Source organism: Mustela lutreola, chromosome 11, assembly GCF_030435805.1.
Source record: "Mustela lutreola isolate mMusLut2 chromosome 11, mMusLut2.pri, whole genome shotgun sequence".
NCBI classification, from domain to species: Eukaryota; Metazoa; Chordata; class Mammalia; order Carnivora; family Mustelidae; genus Mustela; species Mustela lutreola.
The window spans coordinates 85,066,645-85,089,456 of NC_081300.1; positions in this window are offsets into that span (position 1 = coordinate 85,066,645).

Genomic DNA, 22,812 nt, shown 5'->3' on the forward strand with positions numbered 1-22,812 from the left:
GTTTATAGAAGCAATATCTACAATAGCCAAACTATGGAAAGAATGTAGATGTCCATCAACAGATGAATGGATAAAGATGTGGTATATATAGACAATGCAATACTATGCAGCCATTAAAAACACGAAATCTTGCCATTTGCAATGACGTGGATGGAACTAGAGGGTATTATGCTGAGTGAAATAAGTCAATCAGAGAAAGACAATTATCATATGATCTCCCTGATATGAGGAATTTGAGAGGCAGAGTGGGGGCTTTGGGGGGAGGGAAGAAAAAAAATGAAATAAGATGGGATGGGGAGGGACAAAAAACAATAAGAGAGTCTTAATCTCATGAAACAAACTGATGGTTGCTGGGGGGTGTGGAGGTAGGGAGATGGTGGTAGGCTTATGGACACTGAGGAGAATATGTGCTATGGTGAGTACTGTGAAATGTGTAAACCTAATGATTCACAGACCTGTAGTCCTGGGGCAAATAATACATTATATGTTAATAAAAACAATTTAAAAAAAAAGAGAGAGGATACAAAATAAGGATCAGAGCAACATGTGAGGCTAATAGCATCATGAATGGCTTGGATATCCGGAGCCAAACTCCAGCATTGAAACCATCTTGGTCTCAAGGATGAGCATTGGTGTGAATGTGGGTCTGGAGCATAGGGAAGCCGCAGGGCTTTGGATCCCTCTGTGTGAATACCTCACTAGGGACCTGGTGCCCCACTGTCATCCATCAGCAACTTCACTCCACAAACTACAGGTCATGTCATAAACAAACTCGACAACCAAGTATGGTGAGCTTGAGGACACCATTGGGTCAGTGGTCAGCATATAGCCCCCCAGCAAGATGATCATTTATCTCTAGGGGTATGTTCCTTCTGTTGATATCACAAAGAGTCCAGCTTCCTTCCGGCCGGCATCCCTGAGACTGGAAGATTTGTGGTTCACCTGCTGACTCCTCTTCCTTCTGATGATGGTGATGACAATGACAATGGTGGTAAGCAACACGCAGTAAGAATTCACTACGTGACAACCGTGTTCACCTTTCACCTGCATTATATCAGCTAATCCATACAAGCCAATGTAATAGGTTCAAGCATTTTTGCTCCCCTCCTACAGAGGAAAAAACAAAAATGTAAATAGAGAGGGCCAGTGACATTCCTAAAGTCCCGCCTCTAGAAAGTGAGGGTGCCAGCATGCAACTCTGGTGTGATTGACTCCCTGGCTAGCGTTCTTCATTAGTCTACAAAAACTAGGTCACACGGATTCAAAACTCAGTTCGATGCTTAGAGTTAAGTTTGTTGTGTGCATGAGTCTTAAATTGAATAATAAGCCAGTTCAAGGTGGGGGGGGGGGGACTTGGACCAAGCCAGTAAGTTGTCTAATTTGGCCAATTATTAACTAAATGGCAAGTCATTTCGTTTAAGGTAATTAAACTATCAATCATGTATAGGTGATAATCATGGCTTGGTTACAGTGATTAACAGCTTTTCTCGGTTTTATCACCTCCAAGTTGTATTTCTCAAAGCATTCTCTAAGGCACCTGAATTTTGCAGGTGTCCCACTTTGGTCAGGGACAGGGAAGTGAGTGGAAGCAAGCCATGTCAAAGGGGTCTGTATCTTGACCTCAAGAACCATGCAGCCTTGAACAGGACCCCTTGTGAATCTCCATGGCAGTCCAAATTCGACTCTCTGTGGCCCCTCTTTGAGGAGGGGAATATACAGTTCCCATTGTATACTGGGAAATCCTGCTACATCCTTCTCCTCAGGCTCCTCATGGTCTTTCTCCTCCTAGAACTGCAGCATTTGCTTTGCCCCCATTGGACTGCCTCACATCAGCTCCCTGCTTCCCAGAGCCCCACCTGCAGCACAGATCATCAAGGCTAAGACAGTTCCCCAAGGAACAAGGGCATGGGCTTCGCTTTGCATTATGTAGACCCAGCCCAGCCAGTGTTGAGTATGTCAGCCCAAAGAGAGGATTTACAAAGGATACTAGGACAAAAGAATTGTCAGCATGTGCACATGCACACAAAATGCTATTGGGTTTCATCCATCAAGATGCCTTTGAACAGATCTCATAAACATAAAAAAAATGTTTATGATGGTGAACAATGCACTTTAATATATCCTGAATAATTTGTGTTGTCAGGAGCGCCCACTGCAATATTTTCTCATTTTTGTCCTCCCCTGCTGCTACTGACCACTCCAGAAGAGATGAGCTTCCAACTGTATTAATAGCTTTTTCATCTTCCTGCCACTGCTCTCTCTAAATGGCTTGCTGTTATCTATGCATGAAATAAATAATGGCTACCTTTCATGTCTCCCAAATTCTCCTTGTGCCTAGCAAGATTAGAGAAATGAACTCTCTCCAAGGGCTCTCCAAATTCCTGTGCTGCAAGCAAACTTGGGAAGGCTAGTTCTATAGGGAGCCAGTGGGAATTAGGGAATTCTGGACCTTTTTTTTTTGGTCGCAGGGGAGATTTCATATAGTCTCAGTGTAAGGTGCTCAGCAGTTGGGTGAAGACTTCACTGGGTTGAAATCCTTTTTACAAATTCTGGTAAGTTCATGGCTAGTTTTCTGTGGAGAACTGTGTAACATGGCAGGTAGACATTATACCCCCAAATCTAACAGACATGGGTTCAAATCCCAGCTCTACCACTTGACTAGCTCTGTGACCTTAGGTAAGTTGCTTGGCCTCTCTGATGCTCACTCTCACCTATTTGAGAAAAACAATTACAAAAGACTATAACTTTGGGTTTTTTTTTTTAATCATGATCATTTTATTATCCCTACTTTATAGTTGAGCAAAAGGATCCAGAGTTCAGTAGTGTGTTCGTGTCCACAACTGAGTGTGAACGGCAAGGGCTGGAGTCAAATCCAGTTTTGTCTGATGGCAAAGTTTGTGTTTATTCCAGCCAGATGATTAGCACCAGGTTATCAGGTTATCAAGTTAGTCCGGATGACCTGAAGAGAGCCAGGGCCCATAGGAGAGACCCAGATGTAAGTCTTAACCAGCTCTTCTGATGCGGGTGATCTAGGTCCACTTATAAGTACTGTCATCATGAATTATGGGGTCAGCAGCCAACATGAATGTCAACGTAAGAACAGCTTATCATTAAAATTCTCTGAGCTTACCTGGGAGATGACATGGGTGGGGTGGGCTGGGATGTGGCCAGTGTTTGGTGTTAGAGATATTTGGGTTTAAATATGTGCTTTGTCTCTTGCCACAGGTATGTCTTTCTGAACCTCAACATTTCTATCTACGAAACAAGGATGATAATTCTTACCTTAGAGGGATGTTTTGAGGATAAATCAGTGAAGAGAAGAGCCTGAGCTCAGCTCTCCTCCTCCTCCTCATCACTAGTGACAGGTAAATAACACAGCAAGCTTCGAAGAGGCCCCAGCTCATCCTCCTTTAGAAGAAACCACAGGAATAAATAAATCTTCATGACCTTAGATTAGGCAAAGCTTTCTTAGGTCTTATTACCAAAAGCAGAAATGATAAAGGAAAAGAAAAGCGGATAAGCTAGATTTTATCAAAATTAAAGCCTTTTTTTTTTTCCCTTTAGAGGATGCCATCAAGAAGCTGAGAAAATGGCCCACAGGCTGGGAGAAAAATATTTGAAATTATGTATCTGGTAAGGGACTGGTCTCCAGGATATGTGAGGAACACTCATGAGTCAATAATGAATAGACAAAAGCCAGTTATAAGTGGGTAAAGGAGCTGAATAGACATCTTCCAAAGAAGACAGGCAAATGGCCAGCAAGCACATGGAAAGTTGCCCAACACCATTAATAATCAGGGAAAGGGAAATCCAAACCATGGTGAGATGCCAGTTTATACACACTGGAATGGCTAGGACTGAAAAATACAAGATACCAACCAGGGTTGAGGAGGATGGGAATATGTTGGTACCCTCATACACTTCCAGTGGAAATGTAAAACGGGGCAGCCACTTTGGAAAATAGTTGGCCAGTTCCTCAAAAAGTCAAATGTAGACTTCTCATATGACTCAGCACTTTCACTTTTGGTGACTTAGCCAAATCCACTCACCCAAAAACTTGTGCACAATATTATTTGTAATAATCTTTTTTTTTTAAAGATTTTTATTTATTTATTTGACAGATAGAGATCACAAGTAGGCAGAGAGGCAGACAGAGAGAGAGGAGGAAGCCAGCTCCCTGCGGAGCAGAGAAGCCGATGTGGGGCTCGATCCCAAGACCCTGGGATCATAACCTGAGCTGAAAGCAGAGGCTTTAACCCACTGAGCCACCCAGGCACCCCTGTAATAATCTTAAGTGAAAAGGACTCAAATGCCCACCAACTGAGTAACAGATAAATAAAGGTGGCCAGTTTCATACAATGGTATATTATTCAGCAATAAGAAAACAAAGTAGGGGAGCCTGGTGGCTCCGTGTTTAAGCCTCTGCCTTTGGCTCAGGTCATGATCATGGGGTCCTGTGATGTAGCCCTGGATCGGGCTCCAAGCGGGGAGCCTACTTCTCCATCTCCCACTCCCCCTGCTTATGTTTCCTCTCTCGCTGTCTCTCTGTCAAATAAATAAACAAAATCTTAAAAAAAAAAAAAGAAGAAACTAAGTATTCATGGATGTTGTGGAGATGAACCTTGAAAACATGATGCTAAGAAGAAGAAGCCAGTTAAAAAAGACCACATACCATATGATCCCATTTATATAAAATATCCAGAATAGGAAAATCTATAGGGATAGGAAGTAGATTAGTGGTTGCCAGTGAGTTGAGGGAAGATGAGGACTCATTGTTGATGGTATGGGGTTTCCTCTGGGGACAGTGGAAAGCCCCCAAGTTGATTATAGCAAGATTGTACCACCCTATGAATGTACTAAAAACCATTGAATCGTGCATTTTAAATGGGTGAATTGTATGGTGTATGAGTTATATCTCTACAATATATCACCATATATTGTATGGTGTATGAGTTATATACATATAATGAATTATATTTTGTTTATATGTAGACAAAAACAAAACTGTTTTGTTTTTTCAAAGATTTTATTTATTTACTTATTTATTTGTTCGTAGTGTGCACACACAAGCTGAAGGACAGAGGGAGAGAGAGGGAGAGAGAATCTCAAGTAGATTATGTCTGCACTGTGCGTGGAACCTGATGCGGGGCTTGCTCTCATAATCTTGAGATCATGACCCAAGATGAAATCAAGAGTTGATCGCTCAACTAACTGAGCTACCCAGGAGCCCCTGTTTTTTAAAACAAAACAAAACAAAACAAAACAATCCATTGAGGGTACAGGAAGAAAATATTACAGTGTTTCTATTTATCTTTACCTTTTAAAATTTAAATTTTATTTGTGTTTCAAAATATGCATGTTACGGGTTAAACTGTGGCTGCCCCATTTATATGTTGAAGTCCTAATCCCTACGATCTCAGAATGTGACCTTATTTGGAAATAGGGTCATTGCAAATGTAATTAGTTAAGATGAGGGCATACTGGAGTAGAGTGGGCTCCTCATCCAGTTTAACCTGTATCCTTACAAAAAGGGGTAAATTTGAAGCACATGTAGAGAGAAGATGGTGTGAAAAGACAATGGGGGAAGATCACCATCTATGAGCCAAAGGAGAGAGACCTGGAACAGATTTTCCTCAGAAGAAATCACCTTTCTGAGAACCTCGGTCCCAGACTTCTAGCCCCTAGAAAGGTACAACAGTGAATTTCTGTTGTTTCAGCCACCCATCTGTGACACTCTGTGTTGGCATCCTTGGAAAAGGACTGCTGCAGTCCATATTGCAGGAGTAGAGCATTATATCCATACATTTTATACAAACTTAGATATATTTACATGTATCAAGGCACATTCCTTCTTCTGAGAATGAAGCACACTCCTGCAGAGCATTGGCTGGGGAAGGAGAACCCGTCTTGGGGTCCAGCTGACCTAGATCTGACTCCGCATTTGCCCTTGATGGGCACCAAGTCCAAGCAAACTTGCTGTCTGTTTCCTCAATTGCAAAGTCTGGATAATCCTTCCTTCCATGCAAGGTTACAGTAGAGATCATCAATAATATATTTATGAAGACTTCGGGATTCCTGGAACATGGGGGGGGGGGCATTCAACAAAGGATAGCTCTGATTATGAATTGTTTAGGATTAGCAGTGTGATATATAAGGAAGCCTTTGAGCCAGGCATTTATTCTGAAAATATTTACTGAGCCCTTACTTTGTGTCAGGCGCTGTGCTCAGACCAGTGAATACTGCAGCTAACAAAATAAATATAATTTCCTGTCCTGGGGGCTTAGAGTCACGTAGGAGTGAAGCATACAATAAAATATATGCATGATAAATAAGTAGATTATATAGCAAGATTGTGTGTTGAAGGTAAAAAGTGCTTTGGAGAGAAGGAAGCAGGGCAAGTGGGAAAAGATATGCAGGCAGAGGCTGGGATATATATATATATATATATATATATATATATATATATATATTTTTTTTTTTTAATGATCTTATTTATTTGTTTGACAGAGAGAGAGTGCACAGGCAGGGAGAGTTGCAGGCAGAGGGAGAAACAGACTCCTCGCTGAGCAGAGAGCCCTGATGCAGGGCTCAATCCCAAGACCTCGGGATCATGACCTGAGCTGAAGGCAGATGCTTAACCAACTGAGCCATCCAAGTACCCTGAGGATTTTAAAAGGATGGTCATGATATATGGTGTGGAAAGAGGGATGCCCTATGAGACTTTATTAAAGCGAGTGCTTGTTCTCCACCATATCTGACATTTCTATTTCCTTTCTGGATGATGTTTGGAAAGCCATCTTATTTCTCCAAGTCTCTGTTTAATGATCTGTAAGATGGGAATTGTGGTGCCCACTTTACAGAGCTGTCCAATTTCATAACGATGTATATTAAGTTATTCTGGGCATAAAATACTTTTTTAAAAAAGATTTATTTATTCTATTTTAGAAAGAGAGAAAAAGAGAGAGAGAGATCTAGTGAGGAGAGGTGCAGACGGGAGGAAGAGGGACAAGCAAACTCCGCGCTGACCCAAGGCAGGGCTCGATCTTGCCATCCTGAGATCATGACCTGAGCCAAAACCAGGAGTAGTGTGTTTCATTGACTGAGCCACCCAGGTGCCCCTGGGCACAAGATATTTTTAAGAAAACTGAGAAAATGATGGCTAACATCTACTAGATACTTCTTCCACTCCCAGGGCCCCTCTTAGGTATGCATTTTATATGCAGTGGCTCATTTTAATCCTTATGGTAGCTCAGTGAGGGAGCATTCTGTCTGCATTTTACAGAGGAGCAAACCTGCAGGCTTAGGGTCTGACACCACCAATGAGGAAGCAGTGTGGGCAAGACACAAACCTGAGTCTAGCTGACTCCTGAGTCTACGGACCCCCTTACCCACTCACTGGCCCTGTGATCTTTGACCAATCTCTCCTCTAGCTTTCATTTCTTATTATTTAAGAATTAGAGCATCATTTCCTTTTTTATCAGATGCCTTGGTTAGTATCTGAACTTGGTCCACTTTGGCCTGTATCCAAGACAGTCTGATAGGAAAACATGGATGCCTAAATTCACAAAGGACATAAAAGAGCATCCAGCCAGGCTTGGCACATTGATTTCACCTCTAATCCAATTTTGACCAGTGACAGAGGCCACCTAACACCCTCTCCTGGGAAGGATTATTAAGATCACAATAAGTCTGAGCAGGCTAGAGTGCTGTGATCTATTAGTGATGTCTGGCATGGGTGAAGACGTGGACTGAAGAGGTCTGTGTGAGGCAAAAGAAACTCCTGCAAATTCCAAGTGTCCTTGAAAATTTAAAACCTGCCCACTTGTTTTCTTTCTTTCTTCCTTCTTTTCTTTCTTTCTTTCTTTCTCCTGTTTTTTTTTTTTTAAGATTTTATTTATTTGTTTGACAGACAGAGATCACAAGTGGGCAGGGAGGCAGGCAGAGAGAGAGGAGGAAGCAGGCTCCCTGCTGAGCAGAGAGCCCAATACAGGGCTCGATCCCAGGACTCTGGGATCATGACCTGAGCCAAAGCAGAGGCTTTAACCCACTGAACCACCCAGGTGCTCCCCACTTATTTTCTTTGTCTAAGGTAGAGAGCAAATTGACTCACTGGAAGCCAGTTATTGACTTCGACAGCATGGGAATGAATTTCCAATAATCTGAACATGACTCATCCTCTCCATTCTCTGGGCATCATCTGGTTCCTGACCTGTCTCCATTGACTGGAACACATTGACAACATGATAAAGAAACAAAACACTTTTCCCAGTACTTTTGAATTGAACATAGAAGGGGAAAAAAGGCATTTTGTTGGGTCAAAAAGGAATCTGGTTCTCTTAAGGATCACTTACTGCATGGCAGGCCAAGAAAGGCAGAGTAGAAAACATTCCCCAAGCTGCTCAGGAACCTGTCCATCTCAGCAAGGGTTTCCTGATTTACAACACCCCACACCAAGGAGACCATAAAAAAAGTATACCAACCAGGGAATGCACCAAGGAAAGCAGACGCCTTTCCACCTTCAGAGAAGAAGGATTTATATAGGAAATTGCTAAAAATAACTCCTAGGTGTGACAGGCTGCGTTGTACCAACCACCTCGCAATTACCATGGGCGGAGATGTGGAGGTGTGTTGGAACGTTGGCAAAGCAAAGAAGAGGAAGACCCGGCAATGCTGTCTGTTTATTCTTGGGGTTCCGTGCCAAAGGTTGGGAATTTCTGATAGATTTGTGTCTGAATCTTGTTTGGATTGCTTCCCACTGGGCGACTTTGGGTGAGTCATTTCACCTCTCAGAGCCTCATGTCCGACATCTTGAGAGTGGGGAGCTGGTTACATACCTTCCCCTGGGTATATAATGGTGACGATTCAATGAAATGAAGACTAGCAGCCCTCAGTGGAGAGCCAGCAACATGGTCACCCCTGTCCCTGTCACTGTGAGGGCACTTATTGCTTCTGAGATGAGGAAGAAGAATATTTATATTTCTTAATGAGTGTTATACAGATTAATATTAAAGTGAGTCAGAATCCCCATATTAAATTTGAGAGAGTAATAAGGAAAGTTGCCTGCTAATAGACCTAGTCCTGACTCTATATTCACTTGCTGTTCAGACCTGAGGATTTTACCACACTTCTCTGAGCCCCAGAGGCCCATCGGTTACATAGAAAATGGAAGCACAGAGTTTAAGACACGAACCTAGGGGTTCAAGTCCTAACTCTGCATTTTTCTGAGCCTTGGTTTCCTGACCTGTAAAATGGGGGTGATGATAACAGTACCAGCTTCCCAGAGAAGATGAACCAAAAAAAGCAATCAAACACAAGAGCAATACTAATTCTTAGCTTCTTTAATTACACTAATGTAATTATATATTGTTATATGTCATTAAATGATTAGATCTCAGGTTCCGGTTCCCTTCAGGAAGCCAGGAGCAGCAGCATGATGGAAGGAAACCAAATTGCAGTGAAGAGTTTGTCCCCAGTGTACCACACATAGGAAGATGAGGATCACACGGTGGCCGCCAAGACCCTAAGACTCTCCCTTCCTCAAACGCCCCATCCTCCTCTCCTCTCTAAAAGCAACCAAGACTATTCAAATAGTTGTAACAATGTAAATGTCTCCATCCGGGACTCTGTAGTTCAAATTCTAAGAGAAAGCCAGGTTCCTATATCAGCATTAATTAAAATGCCAGCTAGTAAGAGTCCCATTTTTCAACCAATAAATATAATTCCTATCTGGTCGGCAGGAATCCTTAAGCCACATAAACCCAGGCCAGAGTTTTATGTAACCTTAAAGAACTCTTGATCGCTTCTGGAGTCTTTCCTCTCCCCACCCATCTCGCAGCACTGAGGTCTACTCTGTGCGTTAATGGGAGAAATAGCTTCCCTCAGCACTTTCCCCATCTGTCTTAATTTTTTAAATTATACTTTTATTAAACCCTTAAGGAAAATGGACTTGCAGACTTCTCATTAAACAGGGAACTATGCAGTGCATAAAACAGAGAGATGAATTTTTTTCTGAAAGCTACACTCACAATTTGCCTTAATGAATTCTCCCTCTGCTGCTATATTACAGAGAGTGTGCAAATAAATAGGGCACTTTGTGAGTGGTGGATGGGCAAATGGATATTTAAGCAGTCGATAATCATTCTTGCAGCTTCCAATTGGGATCTTTCTTCCTAGGAACTCAAAGCATTTGGTGCATTACGGCACAGCTCTCTCTCCCTGGAGACTGAACGTGTGCCAGGGTGGGAAGTTAACTTATCCCTGGAACCCATCACGGAGGGAGAATGGCTCCCATGCATCAGCCTCAGAGCATCCATGGGAGTGCCCTCTCTAGAAGAATGCACAATGTTTATTGAGCACCTACTCTAACCAGGCATGTGGCTAGGTTCTTTCCCTAGGATCCAAGGTTTTCAGCTCTGGTCAATTGGATTGCCATTTCCATCTCCACATCCTTCCCTGATAGAATTATGTATCCATGCCCTTTGCCCATGTGACTTGTACCTGGAGTCTCCTTCTTCACCCTGTTGTTGTTCGGTCAAGTGACTTGCCTTGGCTAGTGAAATGCAGGAGGTAGTGATGGTCTTACAGTTCTAAGCTGGGCTTCAAGAGGCATCACGATCTCCTGCACTCTTGATATCACCATTATACTAAGGGCACACCCCCCAGGGAGCTGCTGGTCCCCGAACGAGACCCACAGAGCAGATGCACAGCCTAGAATTATACCCAGCTGAAATTGACCAGATGTTAGCCCATCCGCACACATAGAATTGAGAAAAATACATGTTTGTTATTGTAAGTCATTGAGATGTGAGAGTTATTTGTTTCATAGCATTATTGCAGCAGGGGCCGACCGATAGATCAAAAGTGCCCCAGAAGCACAGTGTTGATGCCTAGGCATCCCCATCCTAGAGCTTCTGACCGAGGACCAATTTGAGGCAAGAAATTGTTAGATTTCTGGTGGTTAGAGATTTAGCAAACAAGGTAGAACTCCGGACTGGAGATTGGAGTGGATTGGCCGGGACATTCATGAGATGTAAGTTTCAGGCCCCGTCACCTGAATGGACTTGCTAAATACATATGTATGCTCATACTTCAGTTTTATTAATAATTCCCCTTAAAATTTATCCAAATTGTAAAAGCTTCAGCCCCCAAGTCCTGATGAGATTTCGTTAGGGATTTTGGTCAAAGTTCACCAAGACATTAGGTCCTTGGGATGAGCCTACACCTGTCCTGCAAACTCTGCATCCAGTGATGTTTTACCTGCCTTCTACCTTCCTCTCCAAGGATGAAGGTCTAGGTGTGTGGCCACATGACCCTGGAGTGGAGCCTCAGAGGTATTATCGATGTGCTTATCTGGGATGCAGCTGCATTTCTGGAATTCTTCATTTCTTCATCTGCATGATGGACAGCACATGTACAAGTGCAGGGTGCATATGAGCCAATGGCTCTGTGCAGAGCTGGACATTGCACAGAAGCAGTATGTAGTGACAGCACTTAGCCTCTGGAGGTAGAATACCCAAATTCAAATCCTGCCTCTGCCACTGACCAACTATATGACTTTCAGGTTCCCACGTTTCCAAGCCTCGGTTTCCTCAGCTGTGAAATGAAGCTAATATAACTCCATCCTGAGGTCATTCTGAAGATGAATGGAATGACCCATGGAAAGGATTAGCTGATTCCCTAATGCAAGGTGAGTGTTCATAAATAGCAATTGTTAGTATTTTGCAAACACAGGTGATATCTCTGTTCTGAAGTATGCAGAGATGTCAAAAGGCTGAGGTCAGGATTAGGCTGAAGGATCCCATGACCCTGGAGCTGGGTTATGCCAACAGGCCACCCAGGGCTCAACACAACCTCAGGTTGTGGTGCAGACAGAGCTTACCCCTCGCAAAGGCAGCCTGCCATAGGCCACCAAGCCTGTTTCCCTCTGCAGAGACCTGGCAGCCACGTGCACCAGATCTCAATTCATTCCCATATCATTTCCCCAAATATCTCCCTGGGGGCTGATTGATGGTGACAGGCGACAATCTATAGCTGTGTAACAGAATGTTTACTACCAGCCCTCTAGGAAATGATTACTTCGAGGTAATTTTGAACCTCCAGACTATGATGCAGTGTCTCATATATTAAACTGCAGCGAGCAGTGTATAAAAGTATTACAAGGAGACCTTGTATTTCACGGCTTACTGGGGAAGGAGCACACACGGGCAAATTGGTTTCAGGGGAAGGCAAGCACAGAGGATTCAAATTCTTTGCATCCAATTTTATGGAAGGAACAGAGGATGAAGCTTCAAGTCTAAATGGCTGAGGGTAATGCTCATTTTATACTCCTGGCCTTCTCCAGGGGAGACCCTATAGTTAATGCCACTGAAGCCACAGGCACTGTAATTCATACTGTCAAGGCTCTAGGACCTTGCCACAGCTGCTTCCAGAAACTGATTGGCTTTCTTCCTGCCTCTCCCACAACTACTACCAATAATGGAGTCCTTGGTGGTCTCTCCCTCACAAATCTCTCTTCCATATGAAAGTTTCCTAATTGTTAGATCTATAGACCAATGAAACAAAATGGAGCCCAGAAATGGACTCGCGCATATATAATCACCCGATTAATAATGAAGGCTCACTGGAAACAGAGGGGAAAGGATGTTGTTTTCAAACGCTGGTAATGCTTCAATTGGATATGGGCAGCCATATAGAAAAGAAAAAGAAAATTTCGTCTTGAACACTACCTCACACCATACACAAAAATTAATTTCAGATGTATTATAGAGCTAAATGTGAAAGGTAAAACAATGAAACATTGAGGGAAAAACAGAATGTCTTCATGACCTTGGGGGTTGGCAAAGATTTCTTTCTTAAACAGTTGCGTAAGAGCTACCTAAGGGAAATACTGATAAGTTGGACTACAACTACATCTTTTGACAGTAATCAAAACATGCCATGAAGCAAATGAAAAGATGATTTGGAGAATGGGAACCAATACTGTAAATTCAAAATAAATTTCTATCCAAAGTATAAAAAACAGTTGACTCTCGGACAACACAGGTTTGAACTGCAAGGGTCCACTTGTATGCAGGTTTTTTTAAACAAATACAGTATAGTGCTGTTCATGTATTTTCTCTTTCTTATGATTTTCTTAATCAGATTTTCTTTTCTCTAGTTTACTTTATTGTAAGGATACAGTATATAATACCTATAACCTACACATTATGTGTTAGTTGACTTTATGTCATTGTAAAGCTTCCACTCAGCAGTAGACTGTTGGTAGTTAAGTCATGGGGAAGTCAAAAGTTACGTGCTGATTTTCAATTGCACAGGTGTCAGTGTCCCCAGCCTCTGCATTGTTAGAGGGTCAACTGTAACTCTTATGACTTAGTAAAAGACAGATGGTCCCAAAGAAAACTGGGCAAAAGACATGAACAGGAAGTTCACAAAAGATGATATCTAACTGTTCAAAAGATACATGAAAAGGTTCTTAGACATCAGGGAAATACAAATCAAAACTACAAATGTCATATCCCTCACTCTTACTGTAACAGGTTAAAATTAAAAAGACAGAGAACACCACCCATCCAAGCAATTGCAAACTCTCTTACATTATGTGGCAGTATAAATTGGTATAAACACTTCATAAAACAATTTCATAGTATCTGCTAAAGCCAACCACACACATAACCTATGGGTCAGCAACTCTACTCAGAGGAAATGCACACATCTGTTCACCAACAAACATGTGCACGCATATTCACAGGAGCCCTACTTGTATTAGCTGAAAACTGGAAACAACCCAAACATCAATAAAGAGTTGAATGAATAAAAAAACCAAAAAAAAAAAAAATCACACAGGGAATAGCACACCAAAATAAGAATGAATGACCTACAACTAAGGCAACAACACCTGAAACTCACAAATAAAATGTTGAAAATAGACACAAAAGAATACATAGCTAATGTATTTTTATATCATTTCATTTGATTATATTTATATTCCATTCCATTTATATTTCCATGAAAAGAAATTCCATTAATTTTTCTGTATATATAACTTTGCATCATTTAATTTATCTCAGGTTCAAAAATTAGCAAAACTAACCCATGCTCTAGAGGTCTAGACAGTGGGTACTCCTGGGGAAGAGAGAGGGGAAGTGGGCTCAGCAGGTCTTCAGGGGAGCTGATAACATTCTATTTTGTGTTTTAGGCATGGGTACAAGAGTATGTTCAGTTGGTAAAACTTATTATTTATTTATTTATTTATTTATTTATTTATTTATTTATTTAAGAGCTCATAGAGGGAGTATGGGAGAGAGAAGCAGACTCCCCTACTGAGCAAGGAGCCTGGTGCAGGGCTTGATCCCAGGACCCTGAGATCACAACCTGATTTGAAGGCAGACACTTAACTGACTGAGGTGCCCCCAGTTTGTAAATATTTGACAGGTGGTATACTTAGGCTTTTGTGATTTTCTACACATACGTTATCCTTTAATAAAAAAGGAAAACAGAAACAATCCAAGGTTTTCAAGATTGAGTCCTAGGGTTGGGCCACATGCTTCCAAGTGAATTGTTGGCTTTCCTTTACTGGAGTACCACAGGTAGGTGGGACTTGTAAGGGAAAACACCCCCACTAAGGAAGAACATTCTAATGATGCTCACTGGCCTAAAAGGTGTAAAAAATATCCACGAGGGCAGGTGGAGGGAGAGGAGAAGATAGTTTCCACTCTCGAGCACCATACCCCACGCTGACTACCTTTGCACACATCACTTCATTGAAGCCTCGCCTCTGCTCATGAGGTGAGTACTGTACCATCTCATGAGGGAGGTCTGCTGAAGAAACTGAGGCACCAGGAGGAGCCAGAACACACAGCCAGGTCTCTCTGGCTCCAAACCCATGCCCCCAACCTCCATGGGTAGCCAATGGCATGTTGTAGCTGCATACTAGGTAAAAGCAGCTGTCCTTCCAGAGCCACCTGTCTTGGCAAACTCCCAGCAGAAATGTGGGGATCACGGCTGGCCAGAAAAGGCTGGGCTGCCCACCAGGAACACATGCACTGCTCTCCTGCTCAGCGTCATCTGTGCCTTTAATTGGCATGACCCGCTCACAACAAGGAAAATGTTTACAGTGTTAACAAGGCAAACTGTTAATTAAGACAGCAGTACCTTCAGGGGATTTTAATTTAGGGTAGGCACCAACCAGGATAAAGAAGACATTCAAACCATCGGATTTGAGTAGTTTTCTACACCCAACTGGCTACCACGCAGAATTTAATAAAGATGACGTTTGCTTGCTAATTATGACTTCCAGACACCTGCAAACGAGGCCTTCACCATCTCGGTAGAGTTCAGAGCCTGCACGTGGGTGCTAATAACTTGAGGAAGGGAGGATCTGTGAGGCAATGAAGAGGATGGGGAAGAGGTGAGCTTCCCTGGTTCAAATCCCAGCTCCATCATGTACTAGCTATCATAAGTTACTCACCCTCTCTGAGTCTTGGGTCCCTCATCTATAAAATAAGGACTGTGCCCAGCTAACAAGGTTTTGAGATTATTAAATTAGAATATATATCTGTACGTGTATACACACATTTTATATATGTACATATAAATATCTTATTTAGCAAAGTCCTGGGCATATAGCAAATCCTCAGTTACTACTCTTCCACTCACAGTTCATTGTCCTGGGTTTGGCTTTGGGAAACTGACATAGATGTCATAAAGATCTTGACTTCAGACAAATTATGTAAGCTACCCAGGTCCACAGAGCTCATGTTTGATAGTTGGCCATACAGTTGGGTCCCAACTGTATGTGACTTCTGAGTCACTCATGTTTGATAGTTGGCCATACAGTTGGGTCTCAACTGTATGTGACTTCTGAGTCACTCCTTCTTTACTTCATTCTATTCCAGATATGAACTGAGTTTGCACCCTCCAGTGCCGGCCCAGAAGCTCAAGTCAGAGTAATTTGCATGCAGGGCCCAGCTGGGCACAGAGTGGGGAACGCCTGTTGTTTCAAAGCAGATTGCCTTTACCCTGCTGTTCCCCATGGGACTTTCAACTCTGGCTTCCGTTCTCCACCAAGAATGAGATAGCTTGTAGATTTCACAGCATCTGGAGAATCCATTAAGGATTGAGGCACAAGAAAAGGTAAAGAGATGTTGGGATTATTAGAACCTCTATGAACAACTGCAACGTCTCGCTCTGTGCAGTCATTACCTTCTCATGTTCCCTGTGAGTGATGGGGTGACCAGAAGATACTGGGCCAAAGTGCTCAAATGCTAGATTCCAAAATAAACAAGCTTGGACTGATCTAATGTCCAGAATCCCACTGCTTAAGGTGCATCCCTGCCCACCCCAGCCTTGGCTTCTCTGGATGACTTGATTCCTACTCATTCCAGGACTCAGATATAGATCCAAGCTGAGTCAAAAAAGATGAGCTTTTATCCTAATCGTTGATTAATTTATTGTTAAATTACATATATAGTCTTGTATTAATACATATATTATGGTGAAGTGTCTCTTATAAAACATGGAGAAAATACATTAAATATAAAAGGAAGGTATGGAAGGTCTAATACCCTCTTATTACTCCCTCGTACATATAGCCAATTCTCCTTTTCCCATGCAGAATGCCCATTCACAGAAGAGCTGCCCACTTCTCCAAAGAATTGTCCTTGGCCAAAGGGAGCTGCCTCACTTGGAAGTGGGCATTCCTCATCACTGTAGGGTCAGGTAGCTGACAGAGGTATACGAAAGGTCAACTCCTGGTGGTGCAGTTCACCTTCTAGAGCTCCCAGCTGGATCAAGCTGAATCTGGATTCCAGCTGAGACCACACCTTTGCTTATGTTTGTACTCTATCCTGCTTCCCTTACTCTCTCATAGGTTCCTCCTAAGTGCAGTGCCTGAACATGCATACAAATCCTTGCCTCAGGCTCTGCTTCCAGGGAAATTGAACTAAGATAGAACATTATGAAACATGGCCAGAAACTCAACTTCCAAAACAGATACAATAGAAAACAAACCGAAATAAAGGTTCTTATACCTTCTTCCCACACCCAGAAGGATCATTCTACATTTCCTCCCCTTTGTAGATGCCCCACTTCAGAGACAAGCTTATGGTAAGCCTAGCTTTGGCAGGGTTTGAGGTAGAGGAGAGACTGGGTCAGATCTGTGGTTGAAAAAGTGGTTCTGGCTGCCCAGGAGAGAGTGGAATGGAATGGGGCCCAGGTTGGAAGCAGGTAGGGCAGTGAAGAGGAGGTTACAGGCATCCAAGCAAAAGCTGGTGGCAGCTTGGACTAACATGGTGGAGGAATAGTGAGAGGTGGCTGATGGGAAAAGACTTAGAGGTAGGACCCCCAGCACATGCCAGCTGAGTGTCTGTCAGAAGCCTGGAAAGGAGGATGGAGGGGGAGGATGCCTGGTGTCTCATGTGGACAGTGCTATGTCTACTGAGACAGGAACCTAGAGATGGAGCAGGCACGAGGGGGCAAAAGACAGGTTTCATTTTGGACAACTACATCTCCACCACCCCAGCAAAGGTCTCTCTTTTTTTTTTTTGCAAAGAATCTGGAGTTCAGAGAAGAAGCACATACATTCTTCATCACAGGGGTACATACAAGGGCACAAGCCACAAGGCAGACCCACGTCTTCGAGACAAGATTCAGTTTATCCTGTTGGCCATTTGTTGAGCACTTGCTATAAACAAAGCTTTTTGCTGGGTCCAAGGTAGACACAAGGGGCAGGCCCTCTGGAAGCTCGCAGTTCCCAGGGAAGGACAAGCACACTCAGAGAAGGCTCCAATTGGGCGCCTGGGTGGCTCAGTTGGTTGGACGACTGCCTTCAGCTCAGGTCATGATCCTGGAGTCCTGGGATCGAGTCCCGCATCGGGCTTCCAGCTCCATGGAGAGTCTGCTTCTCTCTCTGACCTTCTCCTCGCTCACGCTCTCTCTCACTGTCTCTCTCTCAAATAAACAAATAAAATCTTAAAAAAAAAAATCTGATGCCTAGGCCACACTCCTGACAAATTAAATCAGAACTTCCAGGGTGCGGGCCCAATCATCAGAATTTAAAAGAAAAGAAAAGAAAAGGCTCCAATTGGCTTTGCGGAGAACTCAGCAGGCTTCAGAACCAGACCTACTGGGGTCCAATCCTGGCTCTTCAATTTAATCGTTGGCTTCAACCCTCTGAGCCTCAGTTTCCTTGCCTATAAAATGGGGATGAAAACAGAGCTATCTACCTCATGGGCTGTGGCTATAACAACAAGAGCATTAACTAGCCCTTATTGAGACTTGAAAGTTCTAGCACTATGTACTTGGCACGTAATAGATGTTTAATAAATATCTGTTGAATGAATGAACTGACCACTTATCATATATGCCAGATGTTGGGGGAAAATTGGTGCCTAATAAGTGACATTATTTTTTATGATTCTTGCCTTTTATTTTTTAAAAAAAGATTTTGTTTATTAGAGAGAGAGAGAGAGAGAATGTGCATGCACAAAGAGAGAGGGTGAAGCAGACACCCTGATTAGCAGGGAGCTTGACACAGGTCTCCATCTCAGGACACTGGGATCTTGACCTGAGTTTAAGGCAGATGCTTAACTGACTGAGCCACTCAGGTTTAACAATTTTTTGAATTTTCTTAACAATTCTATGAGACAAGCATGGATGCTTTCTCCATTTTTAGGAGAGAAAACTGAGGTCCTGGGACTCTAAGTTCATTGTCCAAGATCACACTGCTTGTAAGTGATAGAACAGGATCCCAACGCAGGCCATCTGGGTCTGGAACCTGTGTCCTCAGCCCAAAGATTACTAATCATTTGATGTATGTAAACCACAGACTTACAGTCCTCCTCCGATTCCAGAAGCTTCTCTGAGCCCAGCTTGGGCATCTGGACTCTTGCCTGTCGGTAATAGGGAACCCCCCAGAAGAATGCAATCAGAGGCCTGACAGGGGCACATATGGGATTTAGGGAGACAACTCTGGTTCCCAGGAAGGATTGGGACCAGGTGAGGCCATAATGAGACACAAAATTCAAGGAGAAGCCAAACAAGAACAACAAAAATCTCTCAGTTAATCAAGGTAAAGTCGGTAGTACTGATATTACCTTTTGTCTCAGACTCCAACGTGGCTCAGCAAAGCACTCTTACTAATCCTGTCCTCACTTAAAATTTAGATATTTTGTTCGCCACAGCTTTTTTTTTTTTTCTGCAGTAATTAAAAATATGGCATTAAAAATGTTACTGTTCCCGGGGCGCCTGGGTGGCTCAGTTGGTTGAGTGACTGCCTTCGGCTCGGGTGGTAATCCTGGAGTCCTGGGATCGAGTCCCACATCGGGCTTCCAGCTCAGCAGGGAATATGCTTCTCCTGGTGATCTCTCTTCTCTCATGCTCTCTCTCTCAAATAAATAGATAAAATCTAAAAAACTGTTACTGTTGCCGATTGCTGAGATTTTTGGCATCCCCTTAATTTTGTGCCCAAGTCCAGGCCCTTCGCCCAAGGCTGGTTTACTCACATTTCCTCAAGGCAAGACTTTTCCAAGTCTCAGTTTTTGTATCTGTGAAATGGGAATTATAGCACTCACCTCTCAGAGCTGCCAGGTGTGCTGGATGGGATTCTCCAGGCACAAGGATTGCTTTGCGAGTGGTGAACTGTGTGACTCACGGAGGACATTGTCTGTTCCCATAGAGCAAGGTCACCCAGCATGGGGGGTACCCTTAGCAGGACTGGGAGTCACTCAGGATTTTCCTTCTAAACCTCAATCTTTGATCATACTGTTCCCCATCCTGTTCTCTCCTCCACCACTTACTGACTCTACTGACTCCCCAGTAAAGACAGTCAGAATGGATTATTCCTAAAGAAATGTTAGGGCCAGAAAAATCCTCCAAGAATTCCCTGGGGGGATAAAAAAGTGTTCTTGTTTTCGGCAAAATCCATTCTGAACCAGGCAGTTGAAAACAAACACGGCTCCTTCCCCTGGTGTCGGGAAACCATACATTGTGTTTGGAGGCCTCCTGGAGTGGGCTGAAATATTCTTTCTCTCGGGGGAAATGAAACTCGGCTTCGTACACTACAGTTGGGACTGTTTCCAACCCCACAGTCAGGACATTTGCTATTCTGATTGTATAAGACCGAGTCAGCTACACACGCTGGGGCTTCTGAATATATTTACAAGGAAATCAGCATAATGCGCAGTTAATATTCAGAATGTGATTAATCCAAAAGCCACACTCCATATTCCAATTACATCCACTGCTCCCTGATGTGGGCTGGGTTTTGCTTAAATGCATATGGAGTCAATTGGAGCGCCAGATTTATGGAAGCTGCCTAAAGTCTGGAGCTCTAACAGTAATAAGTTATATTCCTATTATGTGGTGGGCAATAAAAAATCTGATATTTATTCTGCTGGATTTTGAGAAACTCTTGGAAAGATCCTAGGCTGCTGGAACACAGGGACATATTTCCCAAACAAATGTCCCCACTGTGGTTTCACAGCTTAGATGTGATGGAGCCACCGTGAAGTCTGGTGCCCAAATACTGGAGAAGGCCAACCAGCATCCCCAACATGGCCGGTAGGTCCTCCCTACCCTAGCATAAGAACTTGGTTCTGTCCTCCCAGAAAGGTATAAGCTGTGTGTCCTTGGGCAAGACCCTCAGACTTCCCCGAGCATATTTTCTCCATCTTTTCCTCCATTCCCATCAAATGGGAATGGCCATAGCCACCTGAAAGTCCTCTTGCAAGGATTAAATGAAGAGATGAGCATGCCTGCACATGGGCCAGTGTCTGGTACATAGTAAGCAGATAGATATATCTAATAGATATATACTTTCTAATAGATGTGTTTAAAAGAAGAAATGGAATTTACAAAAGAATAAATGGATTGGAGTTGATTTTTTTCAGTGCATGAAGGTACTTACTAGAATAAGGTGTCCTTAAAATGTGGTAACCATACCACTGGGGGAGAAGGGCCTAGGGAATGATGTTTCACGATGCATGATAGTGATTTTTATTTCTAAAGTTGAGCACTTACTTTAATGGATCTTGAGGGTAAGTAAAAAACACATTAACCACATGATTTCATGATTACGATTGTTTAGGCCAAGACTCTAGAAGGCTGGCTATTGGGATAAATGTTTTTTTTTTTTTTTTTAAATAAGGTGTAACTAAAGATAGGCCAAAAAATCTAAAAAGTAATAGTAAAATAACTGCAGCTTAGGAAGCATTATTCTAGAAGGAGTAAAAATGGTGACAAGAAATCTTGGGGTTTGCTAAGTTCTTTCTAAACACAAAAACAATTCAGGGACCTTGCAGGGTGCGACGGAGTCACGTGAGTACCCTAGGGTCATTTGGAATTCCCCAGATGGCACCCACTGCCCATTTCCACCCATCTATCACCTGCAGGAAAACAAGGCACTGAAAATGGCATCATTTTAGAGGGAAACTTGAAAGTTCTCTAATTTATTTTTTAAGCAAATCATTGGCCCACTTTGATAGTTCACAACCCATTCAAGTTATTTTCCAACACCCTGGTAAGCTTATGGCCATCCAGCACTGACCAGTGCAGTGGCTGAGAACCACTGGTCTCCAGGACCATGACACACGGTTGAATGAAAACCACCCAGGGTATCAAGAACCCAAACTGAAACCAAAACAGGAGATATCTGGTTCTAGCTTCTTCTGCTATCATGCCATTAGCTGGAGAGCGGCTAAGGCCACCATCACCCGCTGTCCTTATTACAGATTTCCCTGCACTTTTGAAGAGAAATTCATTTCAGGCTGGACACTGTGCAGAAAGACAAGCTTACGGAGCGGCAAGGGGTAGGTTTGGTTGGTTGGGCGTGGACCTCTTTTTACATAAATTTCTGAAGTTTTCTTGTACACTTGGAAAAAGCAGAAGCTCTTTTCCTTTGGCAACTGCTAAGGTGCTTTTCAGATGACCAAGGGCAGGGGCTCTCACTCAGAAATGGTGGGTAAGAATCAACATCTGAGGACCCGGTGAAATGATGGGCAAACCGGGGAAACCAGTAGATGTGCGTGTGCGCAGGGGTGTGGGTGTCAGCGCTGACTGGTGCATTTCTCCAGGAGAAGGTCCGTGGCTTTCAGAGACTGTCAAAGTGGCCGATTTGGGTTTTGTCAGCTGTCTGGAGCTTCAGGGATATGGGATCTTAACACTGAAAAGGAAGAAGTGTATCAGTCAAGAGTACAGAAGGTGGTTTGGGGTGATACTGGGATAGAAAAGGAGGCTTGAGAAATACTTCCGTGGACTCTGAGTCCACGGTGTTGAAGAATTAGAGTAAGTGAATGTGAGTCAGGGGCGCCTGGGTGGCTCAGTGGGTTAAAACCTCTGCCTTCGGCTCAGGTCATGATCCCAGGGTTCTGGGATCGAGCCCCGAGTTGGGCTCTCTGCTTGGTGGGGAGTGTCTGCTTCCCCCTCTCTCTGTCTCTGCCTGCCTCTCTGCCCACTTGTGATCTGTCTGTCAAATAAATAAATTTTAAAAAAAAGTGAATGTGAGTCATTTTTCAATTATTCCTGGGGTTGTTAAGCTGTCCTTTTCATCTCAATACTTCTTTCAGCTGGTCCATATGGATCCTGACTCATCAGCAGCACGGACACTTCCTGCCAGGTCTCCCGTCTCCTGCCAGATGCTGGTCTCCTGGAGGCAGGAGCTCTGGCTAATTTCACAGCACATCTTCTTTTACCTCTGAAGCTGCCGCTTGGTGGATATTTGCCAGAGGAAAGATTGTGCCTGTTTTCATTGCATCCAAATGGACGTGGACTCAAACTGTTAATCTCCATTACATAGTCAGTCATAAGGTGTTCTCGGGC